Source organism: Desmodus rotundus, chromosome 3 (assembly GCF_022682495.2).
Source record: "Desmodus rotundus isolate HL8 chromosome 3, HLdesRot8A.1, whole genome shotgun sequence".
Classification (NCBI taxonomy): domain Eukaryota; kingdom Metazoa; phylum Chordata; class Mammalia; order Chiroptera; family Phyllostomidae; genus Desmodus; species Desmodus rotundus.
The window spans coordinates 165,978,293-166,004,789 of record NC_071389.1 but is presented as its reverse complement, the minus strand read 5'-3'; the positions used below and the strand labels follow the sequence as shown (position 1 = coordinate 166,004,789).

The 26,497-nt window shown below is 36.8% G+C and overlaps 1 protein-coding gene across 8 annotated transcripts in view; it reads left to right on the top strand.

Moving 5' to 3' along the window:
- The first annotated feature begins 6,679 nt into the window (after nucleotides 1–6,679).
- The window catches only part of CCDC91 (coiled-coil domain containing 91), a 292,175-nt gene continuing 272,357 nt past the window's right edge, over nucleotides 6,680–26,497 (top strand). For all 8 annotated transcript variants that reach the window (XR_008426514.1, XR_008426513.1, XM_053921692.1 and 5 more), the window contains exon 1: nucleotides 6,680–6,848. The gene's annotated coding sequence lies outside the window, so the exon portion shown is untranslated. The remainder of the gene's footprint in view (nucleotides 6,849–26,497) is intronic.

Genomic DNA, 26,497 nt, shown 5'->3' with positions numbered 1-26,497 from the left:
TTAAAGTCAGACACAAGGATACAAAGTTCTCTTTATCATTAGAGTCATTTAATATACAAAACCTGAAGAAAGAGAAATATATGCAAAGGGCTTCTTTTCATATGTAATACTTTGCTTTTTCTGGTCTACTTAAAAGAGTGATCAGACTCTCAGGAGACTGTTGCTTAGGGTTGACAAGGTTTTTTCAAACTCCATTTTTCAAACTTCAGAGTTTTCTCATGATGTGTTAATTTGGTGGTACACCAAAAATTTTGAAAAAGTTTAATTCAAACTCAATTTATCTTAATTGTAGAAGTTCTTGCATGGCCTTCTGCCCAGAGTACTGTTTGCTCCATCTGCAAAGCAATGTGATCATTCAAATAGATGCTACATTGATAAAATGTAGTTCACTTTTGGAGTTTTGCACTCTCAAAGTAGTGTTTAGCAGCCACAGATATAATATTCAATTAAGCAGTGAGAATTATGTGAGTAATTTAGGTGTTATAATTAACCCATAATATAAAAATATTCCAGCATTCACTTTTTATGTTTTTAGAAAGTTTAATTCCACAGATAAAGGAAATAGAGACATGTGATTTTAATCTACAGTCACCAAATTTTTGAGTTATTATTTGGAGATCATAATTAAAAGCAACTGATCCTGTAAATTAACTTTTGTTAATCTGTTAGAATGATTAAATAGATGATGTGACGGCTTGTCTTGCTTCTCTTTCTTGCTTGGGCCCTCCTTTGTGTATTAGCTCCTGAGTCAATAATAGAAGCAGTTCTTATTTTCAAACATTAAGGGAGTGCTGCTTACCCAGTTATGAATCAAGCTAAACTGTGCAGGCCAAACAGTTGTCAATGACAGTTTTCAGAAGAGTGAGAAGGTAGGGACCTTGTATGTCCTAATGGGGATTTCATAGATGGGTACATGCTGCACAGCATTCCAAGGAGACCTGATCGGAGGAGGGGCTAGAAGGTACTAAAACATCCACAGCTTACTCTTCATACACATTATATATAATGTTATCAATCAATATTTGAAGTAGTTTCCCATCGGTTTAATGGAAAGCTGAGCATCACACAAATCTGAAAGAATTGCTCTCAGGGACAGTAGATCATTTTTATTTCACTCTACCATGAGCATGGACAAAGGGAAGAAGGTAGATGAGGCCCTTTTCCATTTTAAGAAATGACGATGCATTTTTTGATATTTACAATAAAGCTAGAGATAGAGAATTTTTCTAATAGTTAAAGATTTGGGGGGGTCAAAGTAACAGAAAACCAAATTCAAACTGTATTAAGTAATCGATGGGAACTGTTGACATAAATGAAAAGTCCCATGGAGGTAAGGGAAGCTTTAGAAGTGATTTGATCAAAACTTCAGTTCTCTGAATTCTATCATCTTTGTTGTCCTAGCTATATCTGCTTTGTCTCAGACTGGTTTCCTTCATGGTCACAAGATGATTCTTAAAAGTAGTAGCAATTACATGCTTATCACTTTTATCCTCAGGGAGAGAGAAAGTTCCTTCCAACAACCATTGAACAATTGTATTGAGCTTTGCGCTTGTTGGATGATCTCTGAGACAATTCATATGGTTAGGGTATGGCTGTGATTGACTTAGGGCTGGGTTCCCTCCTCCCAGCTCACCCAGTAACTGTGGCAAGTGGGGTGGGAGTAACTTCTGGCTTACACCAATCAGGACTAACCATGTAAAGGGTTAGCGTCAATATTAACTGAATATACCTGAACACTACCCGATGGGGGAAATGCACGTTTTGGGTAATAACTACCGGGTCACCAATGGTATATACCATTTTGCTGTAACTAGCAAATATCTTCTTTCTATCTCCAAAGTGGGTTAGCTTCATCTGGAGTTCCTTATGGTCTAGCTACCAATGACACATTAGCTACTCTCCCAAGATGCAATGAAAGAGAAAAGACAAAGTAACTGCAATAAAAACTCCCAACTAAAAATAGGAAACTTGGGGACATCACACAGTGGTCACTGATCTGTGTCATTCTGTAAACAGCAATAGTGAGGACTCCTGGCAGCTACTGTTTTGCTCTGTGTCCTTTATGGCTCCATCTGATGTGGTCATTGGGAAGATGCTCTTTTCAGGTTACACTACTTGGGCAGCTCATTTCCTATGGAGTTGAGTATAGAAATGTGAGGATTGTCCTAAGATTGAAAAAAAAAAAAACACAACAAGCTATTATCAATCAGGCTTGAAGTTTATACACCAATATATTTTCCTTTTGATATTATTTTTTTTAAAAACCATTTGCTTCTTGGTATTTTTGTAGGCAGGTAACCATGGCCAGAGACCACGGGTAGTTCAAATTTTTACATCTTGGAATTTCTATTTCCTTCATGCCCTGCCAGTCTGAATTTAGTTAGCTGCAAATAAACTACCCAACAGGTATAGTTAACATCCACACCACACGTTGTTACAGTTTCTTTCCTTGTGATGAGAACTCTTTTTCCCCAGTTTTAGTGAGAAGTATTTGACATATATCACTCTATAAGTTTAAGGTATACAGCATGATGGCTTGATTTATACATATTTTAAAATAATTATCACAATAGGTTCAGCTAATATTCTTCTCATATAGATACAAGATAAAAATTTTCTCCTTATGATAAGAACTATTAGCATTAATCTCTTACCAATTTTCTTGTACATCATACAGCAGTGTTAGCTATAGTCATCATGTTGACATTACATCCCTAATATTTATCTTAAAGCTGAACATTTGTACCTTTTGACCACCTCTCTCTAATTCTTCCTCCCCTGAACCTCTGTCTGCAGTCTCTGGTAACCAGGAGTCTGGTCTCTTTTTCAATCTAACCTCCCCTCCCCTCCCCTCACATAAGTAAAATCATGCAGTATTTATCTTTCTCCATCTGACTTAATCATTTAGCACAATGCCTTCAAAGTCCATCCATGTATTCGCAAATGGTATGATTTCCTATTTTTAAGGGCTGAATAATATTCCACTGTATGTATATACACAACTTTGTTATCCATTCATCCATCCAAGGGTACTTAGGTTGTTTTCATGTCTTGGCTATTGCAAATAATGTTGTTATGAACATGGATGTGAAAATCTTTTCAAGTTACAGTTTTGTTTCCTTTGGGCATGTTCCCAGAGATGGAATTGCTGGGTCATATGGTAGTGCTATTTTTAATTTTTGAGGATCCTTTATACTGTTTTCCATAGTTACTCTACCAATTTACAATCCCATCCACAGTACCAAGGGCTACCTTTTCTCTACATTCATCCCACCAGTTATCCCTTGTCTTTTTGATGGCAGTCATTCTAACAGCTTGTAGGTGATATCTCATTTTGGTTTTAATTTGGGTTTCCCTAATGACTATGGATGTTGAAGATCCTTTCATGTACCTGTTGGTCTTTTATATATTACTTACCTACACACTGTACCTACCTCCGCATCTATAATTGGCAAGGAAATATATACAAAAGTACATGTTCCTTTCTCTGGAACATACTTTTGTCATTTCTTAGTTTGGGCAATTTCTACTGTTTCTTTAAGACTCACCTGGAGCTTTACATTTTATGAGGATTATTTCCTATTTAACATGGGGAATGAGGTCCTTTTACTCCACACTTAAACAAAATCTTGATTTCACTGCTTATTATCATTCTAATATCTGCTTTGATTGTATCTTTCTCAAAACTTGATCCTTTTGAGAGTAGGAACACATTTTTCATCTTAGAAGGTCACAACATACTAGCATACTAGATGTGTAGATACATACACCAAAAAGGTAAGTAATCTATCAAGAAGGCATACGGAAAGTACCCTGAAAAGTAAGAGTCATAAATTCTAGAGGAGATAAGAAGAGCCACTGTAGAGAAATTAGGACATTTATTCATTGTTGGGGAGAACATAAAATTGTACAGTTACTTTGGAAATAATCTGGCAGTCTCTCCAAAGTTTGAACATAATGTTACCATATGACCCAGCAATTCCACTTGTAGGTATATACCCAAGAGAAATGAAAATATATGTTGACACAAAAGTGGCATATTAATGTTCATGAAAGCATTCTTCATAATAGCCAAAGTGAAAACAACTAAAATGCCCATCAATGATGAATGTATTAATAAATACTGAAACCACAATGCAAAATGAAAGAAGCTGGTTATAAAAAAATAGATATTGCATAATTCCCTTCACATGAAATGTCCAGCATTGCACATCTACCTTGATATAAAGTGGATTAGCAGTTGCCTAGAAACGAAGTGGGAAATGGGAGGAATTGGGTGATTGACAAAGTGTATAAGGTTTCTTTTTGAGGTGATGAAATGTTCTAAAATTGATTGTTTTGATGGATGCACAACTCTGTGACTATATTAAAGCCATTGAATTGTACATTTAATGCTGGAGGCTGTGGCTGATCTGAGAGATACAAACTCTTCTTAAATATTGTTACATATATCTGGTGCATATGTCTTTGTACGTGACTGTTGTTAAGCTGTAACATTCAAGCTAGTCATGACCTTGAACCTATGCAATCCATATATGTAACAATATTTAAGAAAAGAGTTTGTTGTATCTCTCAGGTCATCCATGATTGCCACAGGGTTAATAAAAAATAAAAGGCACAGATTATTGTGGGGAGGTGAGAAAGACTTCATGGAGATGGCAGGATTTGAATTCACTGATAAACAAGTGATGTGAAAAGCAGAGGCAGTGTATTATAGTGAATAAATAAATCTGTTGGGCACATCTGGCTTTGAGTCCTGCTTCCCAGTTGGTCGTTACTCTCCCTTATTTTTGTATCCTCATCTAAAAAGTTAATATATTAATATACTTACTTCTGAGGATTATGGTGGTGACAAATTAGATGATGGATTTGTATGCTAATGCCAGGCACATAGCAAGTGCTCAATAAACATTAGCTTCTATTATTATTAGAAATCTGTTTATTAAATATTGTTAAGTATCAGTGGGACAAAGTGTGCATGTAGATATACTAGTGGAAACACCCCAAAACTCATTTGATGTTTCCACCAGAAAGAGATAGGAGACACAGAATTATATGAAGATAATTGTATTCAGTTTAAGAAACATTAATTATATACCTTTCTTCTACCTACTAGACACTGTGCTAGACTGCTAGGTATACAAAGGCAAGTGAGAAGTAGATTGCCATATATACAAAGGAGAAGTGGTCTTTGTCTTGCTGGTCTGGTAGACCGGTAAACAAATACATGTAAGAAAGTATAAGATTTCCTATAATAGAAATCTGTTTGCTGTGTACATAAAGTAGGAAGTCAGAGGAAAGGGAGTGCAGGGGAGGGGATGCTTGTGCTCAGCACTGAAACTGTTTGCTAACCACTTGAGCCTGCATTACTAGAGGGTTGTTAGGGTTCCTCTTGGACATTTGCTGTCTGCAGTACAGAGCAGAGATTATTACTGGTTTGAGCAAGTTTTGCTCTATACACAGATGAGAAAATAATGTTTCCCAAAGTGTTAAAGAATGCCTATTATACAACTAATGTGAATATTCTAGAGATATAAGTTGGTTTTCAGGTTACTTGTCTTTTTTTCTCCATAGACTTGAAACTCCAGGAGACACAGATCTTGAGTGGATCTTGTTCACTCTTGGATTGCCACAACGTGGCCCAGTACTGGCATATGGTATGTGCTCATAAAACATTGTTCAGTAGCCCTGGCTGATGTGGCCCAGTTGGCTGGAGCATCCTTCTGTACACCAGAAGGCTGCAAATTCCATTCTTGGTCAGGGTACATACCTAGGTCGTGAGTTCCATCCCTGGTCAGGGTGTGTTTGTGCTACCAATTGATGTTTCTCTCTCACATCGAAGTTTCTGTCTCTCCCTTCTTCTCTCTCTAAAATCAGTAAACATTAAAAAAATGTTCAATGAATATTCTTCAGATCCCTCCCATGTCAGAATGGAACAATCTTTAACAAGTGGTCGCTAGTTGTTTCTAGCACCTATTGACAGTCCGAAATGGACAAAAAGAATCTATTTCTCCATGCTTTCTTGCAAATAAAACTCTTATGAGTTTTCTCATTCTCTTTTCTTCTGGAGAAACTGTTTGCCTGAAGGCTGAGAAAAAGGGGGTAGCTTGGTAGCTGAAAGTAAACTGTCTCTGAACACAGATGGCTTGTATAAACTGCTGTGCTCTGGAGTTGAGGACAAGATGAAATTGTAGACCAGAGTTCTTTGAAGTCGTACCGGTCTGGAGAGGCTCCTGCCTTCGCTACATTCCAGTAGGTGAAGAGTTCACGCATGCAAAGATGAGACGGAGCAGCTGTCTGGCCAATTGTTTCTCAAGCACTTAACTGTACGTCGTGCACTTCGCTCAGTTCCAGTCGTTTCTGAACTCTGCTTGGAGGTGGTGAAAAGATTAGGCCCATCTCTTCTTAGGAACAGTTCCACACAGTCCATATGGGAGTGTCATTTTGGGGATGGTTTTATTTGCATGGAAACAGGGGCTGCCACTTAGCTCGGTAGAACAGGAAGTAGCGCCTGAATCATCCCGTTTCTGACGGCATCCCTCCAGGGACCACTCAAGCCTGGGGTGCCCGGGCTGAGCGCAGGTTTCCTTCAGCTCTAGCCTCAGCCTGGGGCCACGTGACTCTCATGTTGCGTTGAGTGACGCTCCGGGGCGTTGGGCGGGTCTTGGCGGAAATCAACTTCCGGGGGCAGAGGTGTTTGAAGCCGGGCGGTGTGTGGGTTACCCCAACTTGTGTAGCTGGGGTCGTGCCCCGGGCGTGCGCTGTGGGTCTGTGTGCTGGGGGGTTGCTCTCCTAACAGCGTAGCTCAGCGGCGCGACTGCAGCGGCGGCGGCAGCGAGAGGGTGCAGGTAAATGGACGCTCGCCTTCTGGGCCTGGGTCTGGGTACCCGGGCCGCCGGAGGTGGGCGGTGCGCCCAGGGCGGCCTGGGCGCTGGCCCGGAGCGCCCCACCCGGGCGGGGAACTCTGCCGAGCTTCCGCTCTCCGCCTCCTCCGTCTGTCCCGGAGCTTGGGGGATCAGAGTCGGGGGCGTGACCCTCCTCGGGCTGGAGCCCAGCCTTGCGCCCCAACCCCCGCAGGGAGTGCCCACTCGCACTTGCTGTCGCGGGCAGCTTTCAGCCCCCTGTGCATTTCAGAATCGAATGTTTTCGACAGTCTACGCACAAGTACACGTGATTATTGTGTCACGCAAACTCCCACCGAACTGAAAGTGATCCTTGTCGAGTTCTCACCGATCGCGCCTGTTTTTTGTTTTCCCTTCTACTTTGCCAAGTCCACCGGGGTAAAAGGTCTACTGTGTCCGTCAACAACTTGTTGTAATAAGAGTGGCATTTCAGGGTTTAGGCTAGAGGCAGAACGTTTCCAACTGGTGAGGCATCCTTCATTCCCACAAGTGCGCCCCCTCTCCCCACAATAAAGATGTTTCTTCCACCTGCCCTTGTGTAGTGCGGAGGGAATCTTTGGGCCTGAAACCCATTTTGGGCTTCACTCTAAGGAGTGGCAACTCTGTAAAAACTCAGTGTTTTTTTTGGTAGGATGATGATGTTGCTGCTGTTACTGTCTCCCACTTGCTTCCCTGATGAGAGTTGGGGCAGAGCCTTGATTTCCTGGAGGGTACAGTGCTGGCTTCAGCTATAGGTGACTCAGGGCTCCTTAAGAATTCCTACTCTCTTACTTCCCTCCCACTCTGAACTGGGCAGATACTGATGCCACCTTCCTCTTTAAATATCGGGGAAGCAGTTGGATGATGGCTTTTGGAAGCAGTTTGCATGTTCCTTGGCGGAGTGATTGGGGTGGGCTGACATTTCATCTTGTCGTTGGGATGGGCTAACATTTCACCCTGTCATTGGGATGGGCTAACATTTCACCCAACAATTTAAGGCAAAATAGTCAGAATATTTAGTTTGGTGGGATGACAGGGCCTGACTATAAATTATCTTTGTTTTGTGCCATAGGAGAGCTCTACACTTCTAATCATCCCATTTGTCTTCTGCTACAATTTCTGTTGCATTGAGGGTTAGGGTTAGGCCTTTACTGTACCTGTTAGGTAAATGGAGGAGGGAGGATGCCAGGGAGAGAGTGCACCTGTATGGTGCTGGCTAGCCAATAAATTGTGTGGTTGAGAATTGCCCTGGTTACAAAGTTTGGTATCCTCCAGGCAGGCTAGAGGCTGTTCTGTGGGCTGGGAAATCTTATTATGCACTGGTTTCTTAGCAACAGCATAAGCCAAATGGAATAAACATAAAACAAAAGTGATGAAACTTACAACTTACCTCTTAACGTTTATTAAGTGGAAAAATGTATCTTCTTATTAGAGCCATCAGCTCAAAACTTGTTTACTTTAATCATTTTAATACTTAATACCAGACAAAAAGAAAGTGCAGGAAAGTCATCACAGAGGGGACACCACCTTTTTGGGAAGGCAGGAAAAGAAAGAAGAGATGGTTACCAGTTTAGCTGGTCTGAATCTTAAATGGGCAAATAGGAATTTGCCTAATAAGAGGCATTTTATCTTGTACCTCTAGCGCTAGATGTAAGATTTGTAAAATATATAAGATTGTTATGAATAAAGACAGCTACTTGAAATTTTATCGTCTTTCTCCTGATAGCAGAAGTTGGGGTGGGAGTCTATTGGGGTGGATGAAGCCTTTTCTATTAATAAATTGGAAGGGGAATGCTTTAGGTAAGTTGTTTCCAAATTCTAGCTCATAGTCACAGTCCTCCTTTATCACCCATTGCTTATCACTTTTGGCCTTTCTTGAAAGCTCATCAGGTTTTGTTATTTTCCTGTCCAAATAATGAGGACTTTTAAGGCACCTATCTTTACATTAGCTCTTTGTGTCAATATCTGTTTTTTTCTTATTTACTATGGTAAATCAGTTTTTTTGATTTGCAATATTTCTAAGGACTTTTTGTTTCCTTACTGTCTCTCTCCCCAACCCCATACCCAGTAAGTTGATTTAGCTCATTTAATTTGATGCTTATTTTTCAAAAGGGTACCCTGTGTCTTTTAAAATTTAGGTTTACTGAGGTATAATATACAAACTAAAAATCATTTTTAGTATCTTGTTCTATGAACTCTGACAAATGCATATAGTTGTATAAATCTTCCTTGGTGAAGTGTCTCTTCAAATCTTTTGAGTATTTTTATTTTTTTGCTTCTGCGTTTTATTCCAACTTCATTGCGATATTGACATATAAGTTTAAAGTATACAGTGTGATGGTTGATACACACACATATTACAGAACGATTACCATCATAAGGTTAGTTACATCTCTGTCCCCTCACAGAATACATCATTACCTATGTTTTTTGTTGTTGTGATGACATTTAAGATCTACTGTCTTAAAAATTCTTTCAAGTATTGTATATAGTATAGAATTGTTAGTTATAGTCACCAAATTGTACATTAGATCCCCAGAACTTATTCATCTTGTAGCTGGAAGTTTTTACCTTTTTCTCTTATGCCCAGTCCTTGGCAGACACCATTGCACTCTCTATTTCTGTGTTTGGATTTTTTAGATTCCACCTTTAAGTAATATTGCACAGCATTTCTCTTTCTCCATCAGACTGACATCACTCAGCATAATGCCCTCAAGGTCCATTCATGCTGTTGCAAAAGGCAGGACTTCCTTCTTTTTTTTATGGCTAAATAATATTTCTCTCTCTGTCTCTGTCTCTCTGTGTCTGTTTCCCTGCTTATCTATCTCTCAATCATATATTTTTTTATCTAGTCATCCATCTGATGGACACTTAGGTTATTTCTGCCTTGGCTTTTTTGAGTAATGTTGCTATGATTTTGGGATGCAGATATCCTCTTGAGACAATGATTTCATTTCCTTTGGATACATACCAAAAAGTGGGATTCTTAGACCATGTTGTAGTTAGTTTCTCTTTATGTCTGCTAGTATTTGCTTTATATATTTAGATGCTCCTTTGTTGGATGCATACATATTTACAAATATTATGTCCTTATAGGATTGACTACTTTATCACTATTTAAGGCCCTTCTTTGTATTTTGTTACAGTATTTTTAAAAAGTCTGTTTTGTCTGATATAAGTATTGCTACCCCAGCTGTCTTAATGTTTTCATTTGCATGGAATATATTTTTCCATCCTTTCACTTCAGACTGTGTATGTCTTTAGAATCTCTTTTAGATAGCATATAGGTGGATTTTACTTACTTGTTTATTCATTCAGCTACACTATGTCTTTTGTTTGGACAATTTAGTCCATTTACATTGAAAGTAGTTATTGATAGGTATATATTTACTGCCATTTTGTTAATTATTTTCTAGTTGCTTTTGTAGTTCTGTGTTTCTTCTTCTCTTGTGGTCTGATAACTTTCTTTAGTGTTATAATTAGGTCCCTTTCTTATTATTTGTGTGTAGCTATTATAGGTTTGTGGTTTGTGGTTACCATGAAGTTCTTATGTTATCACACACACACACACACACACACACACACACACACACACACACACACACACACACCAGTCTGTTAAACTTGACAGTCACCTAAGTTGGAACACATTCTAAAAGCACTACATTTGTACACCCTTCTCCCACACATTGTATGTTTTTAATGTCACATTTTACATCCTTTTATTTTATATATCCTTTAACTAATATAGTTGATTTTACTACTTCTTTTAACCTTCATACTAGCTTTATAAGTGATTGCTCTAGTACCTTTACTATATGTTTACCTTTACTGGTGAGATTTTTTTCTTTGACGTGTTTCTTATGTCTAGTATGGCATTTTATTTTCAGCTTAGAGAATGCCCTTGAATATGTCCCATAAGACCAGTTTAGTGGTGATGAACTTTAACTTTTGCTTTTCTGGGAAACTATCCTTCAGTTTTGAATGATAACCGTTTTGGGTAGAGTATTCTAGGTTGGAAGTTTTTTTCCATTCAGCACTTTGAATATGTCATGCCATTTCCTTCTGGCTTTTAAAGTTTTTGCTGAAAACAGTTTCTGTTGTTAATAATCTTACGCGGGTTTCTTTGTACTAAACTAGTTGGTTTTCCCTTGCTGCTTTTAAGATCTCTTTTTACCTTTACCTTTTGACATTTTCATGGTAATGTATTTGGATATGGATCTCTTTGGGCTCATCTTGGTTGGGACTCTCTGTGCTTCCTGGACCTGGATGTTTGTTTTCTTTCCCAGATCAGGGAGATTTTTGTGATTTTTCATTTCTTCAAATAAGTTTACTGCGCCTTTTTCTTTCTCTTTTATCCTTCGGGGATGCCTGTAATGTGAATAATTAGAAGGCTTGATATCTTATAGGTCCCTTAAACTATCTTCATTTTTAAACATTTTTTCTTTCTATTTTTTTATCCTCACCTGAGGACTTTTTTTCCCCATTGTTTTTGGAGAGAGAGGAAGGGAGAGAGAGAGAGAGAAACATCAATGTGAGAGATAAATATTGGCTGCCCTCTTGGGATATGTGCCCTGAACTGGAATCAAATGTGCAACCTGGGTATGTGCCTAGACCGGGAATCAAACCCACGAACTTTTGGTCTATGGGATGATACTGAAACAGAGCCACACCAGCTAGGGCATGCATTTTTTTTTCAATTTTTATTTTTTCTGTTTTTTTTGTGGGTGATTTCTACTACCCTGTCGGCTAGGTTGCTGATCCTTTCTTCTCTATCATCTAGTCTGTTATTGATTCCCTCTAATGATTTTTTTTTTTTCCCCAGTTTAGTTATTGAATCATTCAGCTCTGTGTGTTCTGTTTGGTGCTTTCTTATATTTTCTCTTTCTTTTTTGAAGTTCTCATTTCAAAATATTTTCAAATAGAACATGTTCATCTATTCTGAGTTTGATGAGCATGTTATGACCATTACTTAAAACTCTTTATCAGGTAAACTACTTGTCTTTGTTTCATTGATGTTTGTTTCTGGAGTTTTATCTTGTTCCTTTATTAGGAACATATTCTTTTGTTTGCATATGTTATAAACTCCCTGTGTTTGTTTCTGTGTATTATACAAAACTGCTTTCTTTCCCTGTCTTGAAGGTGTGGCCCTTTGTAAGAGATGAACTTCATCATTTAAACTTGCCCTAATTCTTGGTTATTCTTGAACTCTGTCTCTGATTGTTTCAGACCTGTAGGTTCCAGCAGTGCAGTCTCATGGCTCATGGGGTATCCCCTGTGTGGGCTGCACAGTTCCATTGGCTTTGGCATGTCCATTGTGGTGTGGGGCTGCTTGCCCTCTGTGTCTGGCCTTGTAGAGTGGGTGGTGTGTGAGGCTGGGCAGTTTGCTGCTTTTAGCAGATTAGACTGAGAGTATAAAAATGCACCTGCAAGGTAGACGGAGCCTATAAAAATATCATCTGCTCTTAGAAAGATTTCCAGCAGACTTCAGCTATGTGGCAGATGCTTTAAGATTAGCAACTACGTCTCCTTAATGTACAGTCTAGGTTGTTTTCAAACTGCTGCTTTTTGTGCTGGGTTCCAGTGCGAAGAGTAAAGTCATGGCTCTCTACAGCCCTATGTTTCTCCTGGACATAAGTGACATTTGTTTTCAAAGCTAGACTTTTTGGTGACTCGTCGCTGCAGTGCAGGGCCCAAGGGTTGGGGTGCCTGGAATAGGATACACATCCCTTGCTCCTCAGGGAAAGCTTTGTTTGTTATTATTATTAATTTAATTATTATTTTAATCCTCACCCAAGGATATGTTTATTGATCTTAGAGAGAGAGGAAGGGAGAGAGATAGAGAGAAACATCGATGTGAGAGTGAAGTATAGATCCGTTGCTTCCTGTATACAGCCCGACTGGGGAATTGAACCTGCAACCTAGATATGTACCCTGCCCAGGGACTAAACCCACAATCCGTTGGTGTAACGGATGATGCCCTAACCAATTTAGCCAGGGCTGTTTATTACTATTTTCCGAGACTCATCTCTTATTGTGGCCCTTTTGTGCTTTGTTGTGTAGCAGCAGATGTTCAGCTAGTTCTCAGTGCCCTCCAACCATGCCCCCCCACCCCACTAAGGGGTTGTTTTATATGTAGCTGTTAATTTGTTGTGTTCTGGGGATGAGTTAAGTTCAGGATTTTCTTATGCCACCATCTTAACCCTTCATTTTTTCATCTATTTTTATTGAGTTATTTTCTTTCTGAGTTGTAATAAGAGTTTTATATAGTCGATACAAATCCTTTATCATACATATATTCTTAGATATTTCCTTTCAGTCTGTGGCTTGTCTTTTCATTTTGTTAGCAGTGTCTTTTAAAGAGCAGAAGCTTTAAATTTTGATGAAGTCCAGTGTATCAATATTTTACTTTTATGATTTGTACTTTTGTGGCCTAGCTAAGAAATTTTGCCAAACCGAGACACAAAGATTTTCAATACTTTTTCTTTTCTGAAATTTTATATTTTAGAGTTTACATTTAGGTCTAATTATCTATTTTGATCACTTCTGATTATTTTTTATATGTGGTGCAAGGTACGGGTCAAGGTTCGGTTTCTTTCTTTGTATTGAATATATGGTTATTCAGTTTATCCAACACTATTCATTGGAGACTATTCTTACTCTCCTATCTTCAGTAAATTTTTCTGGCACCTTTGTCAAAAATCAATCAACTGTGTATCTGTGAATGTATTTCTGGACTCTCAATTCGGTTGCATCTGTCTATGTGTCCTCTTTGGCCAAAACCACATTGCCTTCATTGGTGTAGCTTTATAGTGTGTCTTGAAATTGAGAAGTCTGAAGCTTCCAAATTTGTCCTTGTTTTCCAAAATTGTTTTTGGTATCCTGGCTTCTTTTCTTTCCATGTAAAATTTTAATCAGCTTGTCTCTGTGTGAATAGGCATTATGGGATTTTGATTGGGCAAGCTTTGAAGTTAGAGTTGAACTTGAGAGAATTGACATCTTAATATTATTTTCTAATCCATTAATTAAAGCATGTTTCTTTATTTTGGTCCTTGATTTTCCTCATTGATGTTTTGAAGCTTTCACCATTTTTTTGTTACATTTGCTGCATATATTTTGTTACATTTGTAAATAAGTATTTTTTGCTTTTTGGTTCTGTTGTAAATGGTAATGTTTCTAAAAAAATTAATTCCTACTTGCTTACATAGATAATTTAATACTCTATATTGACTTTGAGTCATCACCCTTGTTAAATTCACTTATTTGTTCTAGTAGCTTTTGTGGATTCTTTGGAATTTTTTATGTAGGCAATCTTGTCTGCCAGAGACAGTTTTATTGCATATTTTTCCATTGTCTGCCTTACATTTTGTTTTCTCGTCTCAGTATGCCGGCTAGGACCTTTAGTAGGATGTTGAATAGGACAAGTCGGAGCAGATATCCTTGCCCTTCTTTCTCATCTAAGCAAGTAAGGCATGTTGTCTTTTGCTGTTAAGTAGTACCTGTAGGTTTTTCATGAATATATATATACCCTTTATCAGATTGAAGTAGTTTTCTTTAGCTTCTAGTGTGCTGAGAGTCTTTTTAAATGATTGGTGATTATTGTATTGATTTCTTTGATTTTGGGAATTGTAGTTGATTACAGTAGAAAATAGGGAAATAAAGGATCCTATAAAGAAAACAGTTCATCTGTTTCTGATATAACTCCCCCTAACATTTTTACTGGCTTTTCTTTAAATCTTTTTTTGAAAACATTTAAAAAACAAAATGGTAAATATTGTTTATACTTTTCCCTTTTCCCTTAGCATCACACTAAGAGTGTTTACTACCTCATGAAGTTTTCAAGAACTGATAAGTTCTTGATTTGCATTTAAGATGGCTAAGTTTTCCCCATTGAAATTAACATTAAATATTTGTGCATAACTGATAATATTTTTAATAGATTTTTTAAAATGTAATTTTACATAGTATATAGGGTTTTTTCAGATTCTTAATAAATGTTGCTTCTTTGTTTCATTTGGTATTCTTATAATTTGTCCTTCAGGCAATTTATTGTGACAAATTTTGTAGAAAAATATGGTAATCAATATAATTGACCTTTTTGACATCATATTAAGGTAGAATGCTAGAATTTCAGAAAATTAGAGTTCCTTGGTTATATCTAGTTCAAACCATTTATTTTATAGGTTTAGAGTCTAGAATAATTAAATAACTGTTTTACCCATGAAGCAAAATTTTATCATTAAGCAATTTAATAAATCAATATGAGACAGTATTAGTTATTTCTAAAATGTTTACCAAGGTTTATGTCCTTTTATATTTTGTAATTTTAAATTAGGTTAGACCTTTCTTGATCTGTACCTTCTTTCTTCCCTGTCAGGTACTTAATAAGTGGTACGAAGACTCTCTTGTTGGCTATATGCCACAGAATCTTACCTAAAGATTATGGAGATATATTTACTGTCACTAGCAGAGGATACAACATTTTAAAAAAATTTTGAAATGAGAATTTTTTAAATTGTAGGTTTAATTGATGAAGATCAGAAGTAGTATTAGCTCTTTTAAAATGCATCATGTTATAATCCTAGTAAAACTATTTTCCTTAGACAGGTGTGCACATTTTAGTGTTTATATAATGCAGTCCAACACATAATGGTTATCTGGACTGACTGTATGAATGAAACAACTACTCTGTTATAAAGTGTGAAATCACTTTTTCCTGCTATCCAGAGAAGATTGACTCTCTTCTCCCTTTGCCAGCCTTGCTAACATAGACCATGTGCATCTCCTACCAAAGTAGGCCTAGATAAGGGAGAGGCCATCCAAATTGCCTTTCATGTTGTGTCCAGCCTTGTGGTAAAAGAGGGTCTGCACAATCATTTCAAGATGCTTTGCTTTTATGAGAATTCAGAACTTCGGCAAGTGTACTCAAGACAATACGGTGGTATTATGCATGATCCGTTACTCTGTGAATATGCTTTGTCAATAGGCAGGGGCTTACTTGAATATTACTAAAAAACTGCATGCTTAGATATTGATAAGAGATTGTGATTAAAGGTGAGATTAAGTGTCATCATTTAAATTATGGATTTAATAAAAACAACTTAAAATGAAGTTATACTTTTTATTCATAGTTTGCCTAAATTGGGTATGAAAAATGAAAAATAAGCCTACAGAAGCTGAATAACATTAAATGGGCCACCCTGAATCAGAAGACAAGTTGAAATGAATACTTATTTTATATTCTGCTGAATGCAAAAACTCTTTGTTTAATTACTGGGTCTTATTAGACATTAGATGTTTTAAGTTTCATCTCTTATCTGTTTTGAGAACAGATATTTTATTAATTTCTTTGTAGGACTGGCTTTGCTTTAAGACAATGATGTTTTAAAATTGTCACTTGCTCATTTAGTGTATGTGATTTTTTTCAGTTATCATGGTAGTTAAGAATGGTTGTCTAGTACCTTTGGTTGCAAGCACCTTTTGTAGGGAACCTTACCTTCAGTGGCATACTGATTGGATTTTCATAGTTCTAAATTGGGTATTATTTATCATTCTTCTTTTGTCGTGTATAGGAGAAGAAAAGAATGCCACAAAGTTATTATTCTCAGTGTCACAGTGATGAACATAAAAGGCGACTCCCATATGGTTGATGGGAAGTGGTTTGGCCACTCAGAGTCTCCTCATTGCAAAATGTTTTAGGGTATGATTCCAGTACATATAAGCAGAAAATCTTGAACAAAGTGAAGTAATATATACATAAAAATTTTGGATGATCATTTTTTCTCTCACAGAAAGGTCATGGGTATTATAATTACTTTTATCTCAGCAAAATAATTCAGCATGTAGTTCATGGGGGTGAATTGGGAATCATAGGATTGGATCTGATTCCTTAAGCATATAATTTTTTCCCACTTTCAGAAACGTACCAGAGTAATGGGTGATAAAGTTGTGTGTGTGTGTGTGTGTGTGTGTGTGTGTGTACTTTGGGAAGTAAACATCGGGAAGCAAACTTTGGGAAGGTTTTGGTCATTATTTCTTCAAATATTTTTCAAACATTCTTTTTGACCCCTTCCCTTTCTCCTCTTCTGGGACTCCCATGGTGCATATGTTGGCATGCTTGATGATTTCCCACAGGTCTTTGAGATTCTGTCCAGTTTTATTCATTCTTTTTTTTGTTGTTCCTCAGACTGCATCTCTAAATTGAAGAAGTCCAGACACTAGACAGATTGTCTATTTCTATCTGTCTATCCATCAATCAATCTATTAAGTGCATTGAGTGTATTTATTGAGTGATTAACATACCATATGAAGCATGAAAAAGAAACAAGCATTAAGAAGGGCAAAAAGCAATAAAAAAAACTGGAGTCATAAGACAAAAGCTTTAAGTAACAATATAGTACAGAAACTGGTGAGTTAGAAAGGCGGGGTTATTGATAGGCTGTGAGAATAAAGAGGGGTTGGCATACTAGAAAATTCAGTAAGGGTGAATAGCTGGTTCTGTGGGGTGATAGAGTAATTTAACTAGGAGGATATAAAGTGATTGAGTGAAATTTCAGAGTTTAAGGGCCTGGATTTGAAGCAGTTATGTCAATATAACAAATATCACAGTAACTTCTTGTATTGATGGCCCAATTATTGCAATGATATTGTATATTGTAATGTATGTAACAATATATAATTGCGGCAATAAGAGTAGCCATTATTTTTAAGTATCTGTAATGTACCAGGTACTGCACTCTGAGACTTTCCAAATATTTAAAAATATATTTCTTTTTTATAGATGACCAGAATAAAGTGAATATTGCCATAAATTGAGTCACACAAGATTTTTGGTTTCCCAGGGCATACAAAGTTATGTTTACACGGTATTATAGCCTATTAAGTGTGCATTAGCATTATGTCTAAGAATACAGTGTACATAACTTAATGAAAAATAGTTTATTGCTAAAAAATGCTAACTATCATCTGAGCCAGTTGGAAAAAATGGCATCAGTAGACTTGCTTGACACAGGGTCACCACAAACCTCCAATTTATAAAAAAACAGTATCTGCTAAGAGCAATAAATTGAGGTATGATAACATGAGGTATGCCTGTACTGTGTTTTAGACTTACCTGAGTAGTTACTTTTACTGGTGCTCTTTATTTCTTTATGTGGACTCAAGTACCATGTATTGCTCTTTTATTTCAGACTGAATGAATCCCTTTAGTATCTCTTATAAATCATATCTGCTGCGGATGAATTCTCTTTCTGTTTATCTGGGGAAGTCTTAATTTCCTCTTCATTTTTGAAGATTAGTTTTGCTGGATATAGAATTCTTAGTTGACGGTTTTTTTCTTTGGTCTCTTTGAATGTGTAATCCCACTGCCATTTGGCATTTATGGTTGTTTGTGAGAAATCAAGTTATAATCTTATTGTGCATGGATTTCTTGGAGGTGAAGAGTTGCTTCTCTCTTTCTGCTTTCAAAATTCTCCGTTTGTTTTTGGCATTTGAAAGTTGGGTTGTGATAGGTTCTCTTTAAGTTTATTCTCCTTGGAAATAAAGATTAATACTTTTATCAGTTTTTTATAGCATTTCTTCTTTTAAAAAATTATTTTATTGTTGTTCAATTACAGTTGTCTGCATTTTCCCCCAGCCACTCCCTCCACCCCACCCCAGCCAGTCCCACCTCCCTCCCCCACCTCTACCCTCCCCTTTGATTTTGTCCTTGTGTTCTTTATAGTAGCTCCTATAGACCCCTCTCCCCACTATCCCCTCCCCACTCCCCTCTGGCTATTGTTATATTGTTCTTAATTTCAATGTCTCTGGTTATATTTTGTTTGATTTTTCTTTTGTTGATTATGTTCCAGTTAAAGGTGAGATCATATGGTATTTGTCCCTCACCACCTAGCTTATTTCACTTCGCATAATGCTCTCCAGTTCCATCTGTGCTGTCATGAATGGTAGGAGCTCCTTCTTTCTCTCTGCTGCGTAGAATTCCATTGTGTAAATGTACTGTAGTTTTTTTAACCATTCATTTGCTGATGGGCACTTAGGCTGATTCCAGCACTTAGCTATTGTAAATTGTGCTGCTATGAACATTGCTGTGCACAGGTTCTTTTGGATTGGTGTTTCAGGGTTCTTAGGGTATATTCCCAGCAGTGGAATTGCCGAGTCAAAAGGCAGTTCCATTTTTAGTTTTCTAAGGAAATTCCATACTGTTTTCCATAGTGGCTGCACCAGTCTGCATTCCCACCAACAGTGTACTAGGATTCCCTTTTCTCCACAACCTCTTTAACACTTACTGTTTGTTACTTTGTTTATGATGGCCATTCTGACCTGTGTGAGGTGGTATCTCATTGTGGTTTTAATTTGCATCTTTCTGATGGCTGGTGATGCTGAACACCTTTTCATATGTCTCTGGGCCCTCTGTGTGTCCTCCTTGGACAAGTGTCTGTTCAAGTCTTTTGCCTATTTTTTAATTGGGTTGTTTGTCTTCTTAGAATGGAGTTGTGTGAGTTGTTTTTAATTTGATGAGGTCCCATTTATTTATTCTTTCCTTTATGTCTCTTGCTCCAGGGTATATGTATTGGTGAAAATATTGCTGCCTGGAATGTCTGAGATTTTTCCTGCCAATGTTTTCCTCTAGGACTTTTATGATGTCATGACTTATATTTAAGTCTTTTATCCACTTTGAATTTATTTTTGTGTGTGGTGTAAGTTGGTGATCAAGTTTCATTTTTTTGCATGTAGCTGTCCATCTCTCCCAACACCATTTGTTGAAGAGGCTATTTTTGCTCCATTTTATGCTCCTGCCTCCTTTGTCAAATATTAATTGACCATAGAGACTTGGGTTTATTTCTGGGCTCTCTGTTCTGTTCCATTGGTCTATGTGTCTGTTCTTATGCCAGTACCAGGCTGTTTTGATTAGAGTGGCCTTGTAATACAGTTTGATATCAGACTAGCATTTCTTCAAACATTCTTTCTACACCTTTTCTCCTCTCTGTCTGGTAGTCTCAATATCCATAGAGTATATATTGATAAGCCTGATGGTTTTCCACAGGCTTTTGATGCTCTATTCATTTTTATTTATTGTTTTTTCTCTCTGTTCCTCAGACTGGATAATCTCCATTGACCTATCTTAAAGTTCACTGATTCTTTCTTCTCTCTGCTCAAATATGTTGTTGATGCCTTCTAGTGAATTCTTCATTTCAGTTAGTGTATTTTCCTACTCCAGGTTTTCTATTTGTTTCATTTTTATGATCCCCATCTTTTCATTAATATTCTTTATGTTGTGATACATTTTTTGGTACTTTCCTTTAGTTATTTGGGTATAGTTTCCTTTAGTGATTTGAGACTATATCTGGGAACATAATGTAGTTGATTTTAATGCCTTTGTCTGGTAAATCCAATGCTTATGTTTCCTCAGGAGCAATTTTTGTTGACTACTTTTTCTTCTTTCTGTGTTTGGGCTATACTTTCTTGTTTCTTGTATATCTAATTTATAAATTTAGTTGAAAATTAGGCATTTAAAAATTTTGTATATTTTCAACTCTGAAAATCAGGTCCTCTCTCTTCCTCATTTGTTATTGTTACTCTTTAATGTTACTAATGTTGCTGTTTGCTTGTTTAGTGACTTTTCAAACTCTTCAGGTAGACTATGTATTCTTTGTCTTGTGTGGCTATTGGGTGTTATTAGCTGTTCTATTGAGTTGGCCAAAATGTCTCTTTAGTCATTTTCTGTAAAATCAAAGACACAATTTTTCATTTTCACTAATAACTTTATTGATTTGGATATTTTGAGTATGTTGGCTATCTCCCACATGGCATAACATTGATTGTTCTCAATAAATGTCTCAACTTGAATGCTATCAACTTCAACTGGTCTAGCCGACTGTGGGACATCGTCTAGTGAGAAATTTCCCGCACAAAACTTCACAAACTGATTTTGACATGTTTTATCAGTCATAGCACCTTTTCCATACACTGCACAAACTTTTTTTGTGTTTCAGTTGCATTTTTACCTTTCTTGAAATAATAAAGCATTTATGCTGAAAATGTTGCTTGTTTTCTTCCACCTTCAATATGAAAATGGCTACATAAAAATTCAACAATTTTGATAAGTTTTTTTAAATGAATACTGATTATAGTAGCTGGTACAATACAGTCTAACAAAACTGTTTTGAATGAGGTTAAAGACAGCTAAGTGCTAGTAGAGTCATTACGGAAAAAACCAAATGAACTTTTTCGCCATCCCAATATTACACCATTTCATATGATATAATTGGATATATTTAAATTGAGGAAATGTTTTGGTAGGGCTGGGAATTATGACTGAAACGTTATTTGAATTGCCAGGATTATTACTTTGTAAGGGGAAAGCAAAGAACATTTATCAAACACTGTGTGTTATACCCAAATATATTATTAAGAGAAATTGAATTTTCTAGTTAATAGGATTTCCTGTTAACTAGAAGGACAACCAGAAGCCCAGGGTTTCTTTGGTATTTGACTTGGTGAAAATCTCTTGACCACTACTTGTGGATTTTAGTGCCTAAGTAATTGAAAATAACTGAACTTTCCCCCCTGCCCAGCATTTAACTCACTTAGCATCTTGTACTACCTGAGAATCTTAGTTGAGAATGTTATTTCCAATGCCGTAGAAGAAATTGGGATGATATTTGCCTTCAAACCCAATCTGTGATTATTTTCTTACTTCTGAAAGTAAGCAGCTGGCAGAATCTCCCTATTAGTTTCCTGACCAGTGGAGCAAAGGCTGTGATGGTGAAAAGGGCCAAGTAGAACCACTAGAACTGCCTCTACCTAATAAGATAATGACTAAAAGCACTAACTTACTTCTGGAGGAATTGCAGAGAGTAGTGCCGCCATCGAGGACTTCAAACACGTAGCATGGTGATTCCCACCACATTCCCGTTCATCTGTTTGGCTTTTGCAGAAGACAGATGGCTCTTGGGAAATGACAACTGAGTATTTAAACCAAACCAGTAGATTACTACGATTGCAGTGGCTGTACCAGATAGGTTTTATTGCTTGAACAAATTAACGCATCCCCTTGTACTCGGTGTGCAGCTATTGATCTAGCAAATGTCTTTTTCTCCATCCTTGTAAATAAGGTCCAATAGAAATGCAGTAGTCCCTCAGTATCTATGGAGGATTGGTTTCTGGATCTCCATGAATACCAATATTCATGGATGCTCAAGTTCCTTATATAAAAAAGCATTGGATTGCATATTACCCTGTGTTTGCATATAGGTTTCTACAGGTTATGGCTACACATCATTTCATTCCTGTGACTTCAGCATTGTGCTTGACACATTTCAAATTTGAGTTTTGCTTTTGGAATTTTCTGGGATTTTTCCAAATAATTTTGATCCATGGTTGGCTGAATATGTGAATGCAAAACCCATGGATGTGGAAGGCTGAACATAGTTTGTTTTTAGCTGGTGGGGTTGGACATATTCCTTCATTGTCCTGCCTTGGGATGTATCAACTGTCCAGTCCTGTGTCATAATTCAGTTTCCATGGATCTGTATCACCCCTCTTTTCCAGAAGGTAGTATACTACTTCATTACATTGGTGCCATTTTTTTTTCTTTTGATTGAGCTAGTGAGCAAGAAGCACAACTACGGTAGACTTATTAGTGAGATATTTGAGTGTCAGAGAGTAGGAAATAAATATTTCAAAAATTCAGTAGCTTTCCAACCTAAGTGAAATTTCTAGTGTTCCAGTGGTGTGCGGTATGTCAAGCTATCCCTTCTAGGGTGAAAGGTAAGTTGTTGCATCTGGCCCCTCCTACAACCACAGAAGGGACACAGTGCTTACCTAGTGCACTCTTTTGGGTTTTGGAGGCAACGTATTCCTCATTTGGGTGTGTTACTCTGGCCTCTTACTGAGCGGCTCAAAAACTGCTAGTTTTGAATGGGACCCAGAACAGGAAAAGGCCGCAACAGGTGCCGGTTGTTGTGCAAGCTGCTCTGTCACTTGGGTGATATGATCCAGCAGATCCAATGGTGTTCAAAGTGTCATTGACAAATAGGGATGCTCTTTGGAGCTTTGGCTTAAATGTGTTTGGTAAAACTCAGGTACTGTTATAGCTATTGTTCTTTGAATTTTTACTTATTTTTTACCACAGTCTCATTTTATAATGGATTATGGAAAATAGTCCCTATGTCCCTATTCTCCCTGTTGAAAGGTAAGGTGTTAAGCATACACTGGGGAGAGATTTAACAAATATGGAAAATGGAATCCTATATGCATAGTTACTGCTAAAATAAAAAGGAGAGTGAAGAAACTGTGAATAGCACAACTCACTACTTGGTTTTATTTATTTTTTTAATAAAATAGACTGAGGGAGTAGTCATGAAGACTGTAGGATTTCCCCTTTTATAAAAAAGTTTCTAGGGAAAAAGAATGATTGGATATTTTCAGCATTTTAAAAGCTGGTTAATTACCACACATTCTTTCCATTGTGATTGTGTAGCAATGCTGAGGTCTGGAATCTGGCAAATCATTTCTGAGCTTCCCTCCCTGCCCCCGATAACTCTCAGTAGACTTCTCTGTGTCTCTGATGTTGGATTATATATAGCAAGGTTTTCTTGATTCTCAGGCTTAGAAAATGTATAATGATTTTCTAATCCTCATTCCCCTGAAATTTAGTTACTTTAACATTGTTGTAATAATTGAAAGAAAATATATATTGTGCTTTAAAAACAGCACAGAGCTAAGTTTTTCTAATCAAGAAGGTGTGCCATCTTTTGGGGAGTTTATGTGTAAAGATCTGTAGACAATTTTTAACTTTCTAGGAGGAAGGCAACTATAAAAATTGAATAAAACACAACTAATTGGTTATGTATGTGGAGAAGCTGGGGCATGTGTTTGTGTGTGCATGAACTGTAGCATTCCTTTATGTAGTTAAATATTTTTATCCATTCTTAAAATAACAGAATGGGCAGCTGGTCACAGCATTGCTGTTATAATTACTGTGTAACTGAAGTGGAAATTTATTATGTGTGTACGCATATGTTCAGAGAGAAAGTCATGTAAGAGATGTACATAGAATGCTACTTTACTTATAAAAGATTTTTAGTTTCAACCTTTGACGATATTGTGAAGCTAACGTAAGCACCAGGGAATCTGTAATAATGATAGTGAAGGAACCAATACTTAGGAGAATTGCACTTTTGTTCATATCACTACCATTGCTTCAGGTTACTTATAGTTCATCTACATTTCTCTGGTGATAAGAAAATTAGGTCCCTGCATTGAGTTCTTAACATATTACCAGGGAACACATGAAAAGTATCTAGATGATAGTATTGTGGTACTGACAGAAGTGATCTTAGCACAGACCAGGACACATAATTGATAAACACACACACTTGTCTGTATATACATGTTTCAGATTAAATTGCCGGGGAGTATTGAGGTCCTGCAATTCACTGTATCCTTTTAGTGTCCCAGTGGAGTAGTAGTTAGCACATCAACCAAGTTTGCACATATTTGAATCATGTGTAGCTCTTGGAATTTTTTTAGGAAATTTTCAGAAATAGTAATTTTGAACCAACTACCTAATCATACTCATAGTTACATGTGTGCTTCATATTTTTTCCATGTATTTGAGAAGTTGAAGACAGTAAGCCAATCAAAAATTTAGTTTTATTAATGAACTATTGTTCTGAGCAAAGAAGAATGGCAAATTTTTCAGAATGGCTGGAAGAGGTGGAATATGAGACTGCAAATGTGAATTTGACCCACATTCTTAAGAGACTGTAGGATCTTGAGGAATAGATTACCAACAGCATAATGAGGAGAAGTTAAGTGTGGGCATGATCAAGTCACCCTGGGCAGGCTGGGCTAATGCCCCTGTTTATTGTTTGGGGAAAAAATAGTCAAAACAGTATGGAATCATTTTGTTGCATAGCAATCTGAAAAAATAATGGGACAAAGAGACAAAGGCATGACAAACTTTAAAGTGACAGACCTCTGGGCATGGGACTCAGTTCATTGGATCGTCCTCCTACACACCAAAAGGTTGTGGGTTCCTTAAGGGCACATACTTAGGTTGCGGGTTTGATTTGTGGGTTAGATCCCCAGTTGGGACAACCGATCAATGTTTCTCTATTACACTGATGTTTCTCTCTCTCTAAAATTAACATATCCTTTGGCATGGTCTCAAAGATTTTCTCCAATGTTTTTTTCTAGAAGTTTTGTAGTTTTAGGTTTAGGCTTATTTCAAGTTAAATTTCTTTTTTGTATGATACAATGTAAGTGTCAAGGTGCATTATTCTGCAATAGTCAAAAAAACTATTCTTTCCTCATTGTATTATTTTGGGAGCTTTGTGGCATATTTGTGTGTCTATTTCTGGACTGTATTCTTACCATGCTGTCTTGATTTACTCTAGCTTTATAGTAAGATTGATAGTCATGTAGTGTGAGTCAACTTTGTTCTTGATTTTCAAAATCGTTTTGACTACTTAGGTTTTTCTCTTTTTCATGCATAATTTATAAATAGTTTGACAATGTCAACAATAAAGCGTATTGAAATTTTGATTAGGATTATACAGATTCCGGCACAAATAACTCCTCTTTTTTATTACAAATTGTAAGCATGTAATTCTGTAACATAACAATATCACGCTCAATCACACCCTATGACATTTTAGGTGAAATGTTCAAGTTAAAACTATAAATGATTACACCTATATTATTACCCTACCAACTGTACTCAAGCAGGAGTTACTTCTGCCGGACCCTGTATTAAATCTTTACATCAATTTGAAGAGAATTAGAAAAATATTTGTCTGACCCATGTGTATGTCTTGTACATGTGTTTTTTAAATTTGTCCCAAAGTATTTCAAACTTTAGATGCTATCATAATTGGTATTGTATATTTTAGTTATCAGTTATTAGCTTCTAATATATAAAATATAGTTTCTTTTTTAATATTAACATTGTATTCTTCAAGTAATTTTTAAAGTAGATTCCTTGGAATCTTCTACATAGATAGTCACATTGCCTGTGACTAAGGATAGTTTTAATTCTTTTTTAGTCTGTATGCCTTTTATTTGTATTTCTTGTCTTACTACACTAGGCCCTCTCTGGTAAGAGCATGCATCTTGGACTTTTTCAGGATCTTCGAGTGAAGGAAAGGCATTAGTTTTTGACTATTAAATATCATGTTAGCTGAATTTCTTTTCTTTTCTCCCCTCTGCTTCCCTCTCCTCTTGTCCTTTCCCTTCCCCTTATCTCCCCTCCTCTCACCTTTGTTTTTATAATAGCCTTCAGATTGAAGACATGTCCCCTTATTATCCTTTTAGTGTCTGTGTAGTTTCTAGAAATGTGCTGATATCGAAACTCTTCGATTCCTGCTATTGGTCATTTTTGTACTTTTTCTTCTTTTGCTGTCATTCCATGTGGAGGTTTATTAATTTCATTGATATTTGGGAAGAATTATCTTTTGCTTTAATTTTGTCTGTATTTATATTTCCTACCTAAATATTTCTGTTCTTATTTATATCCTTATTTCTGCTGGCTTTGGGTTTAATATGCTCCACATTTTCAGGTTTCTTAAGGAGACAACTTATGTCACTTATTTGAATCCTTTCTTGTTTTCTTA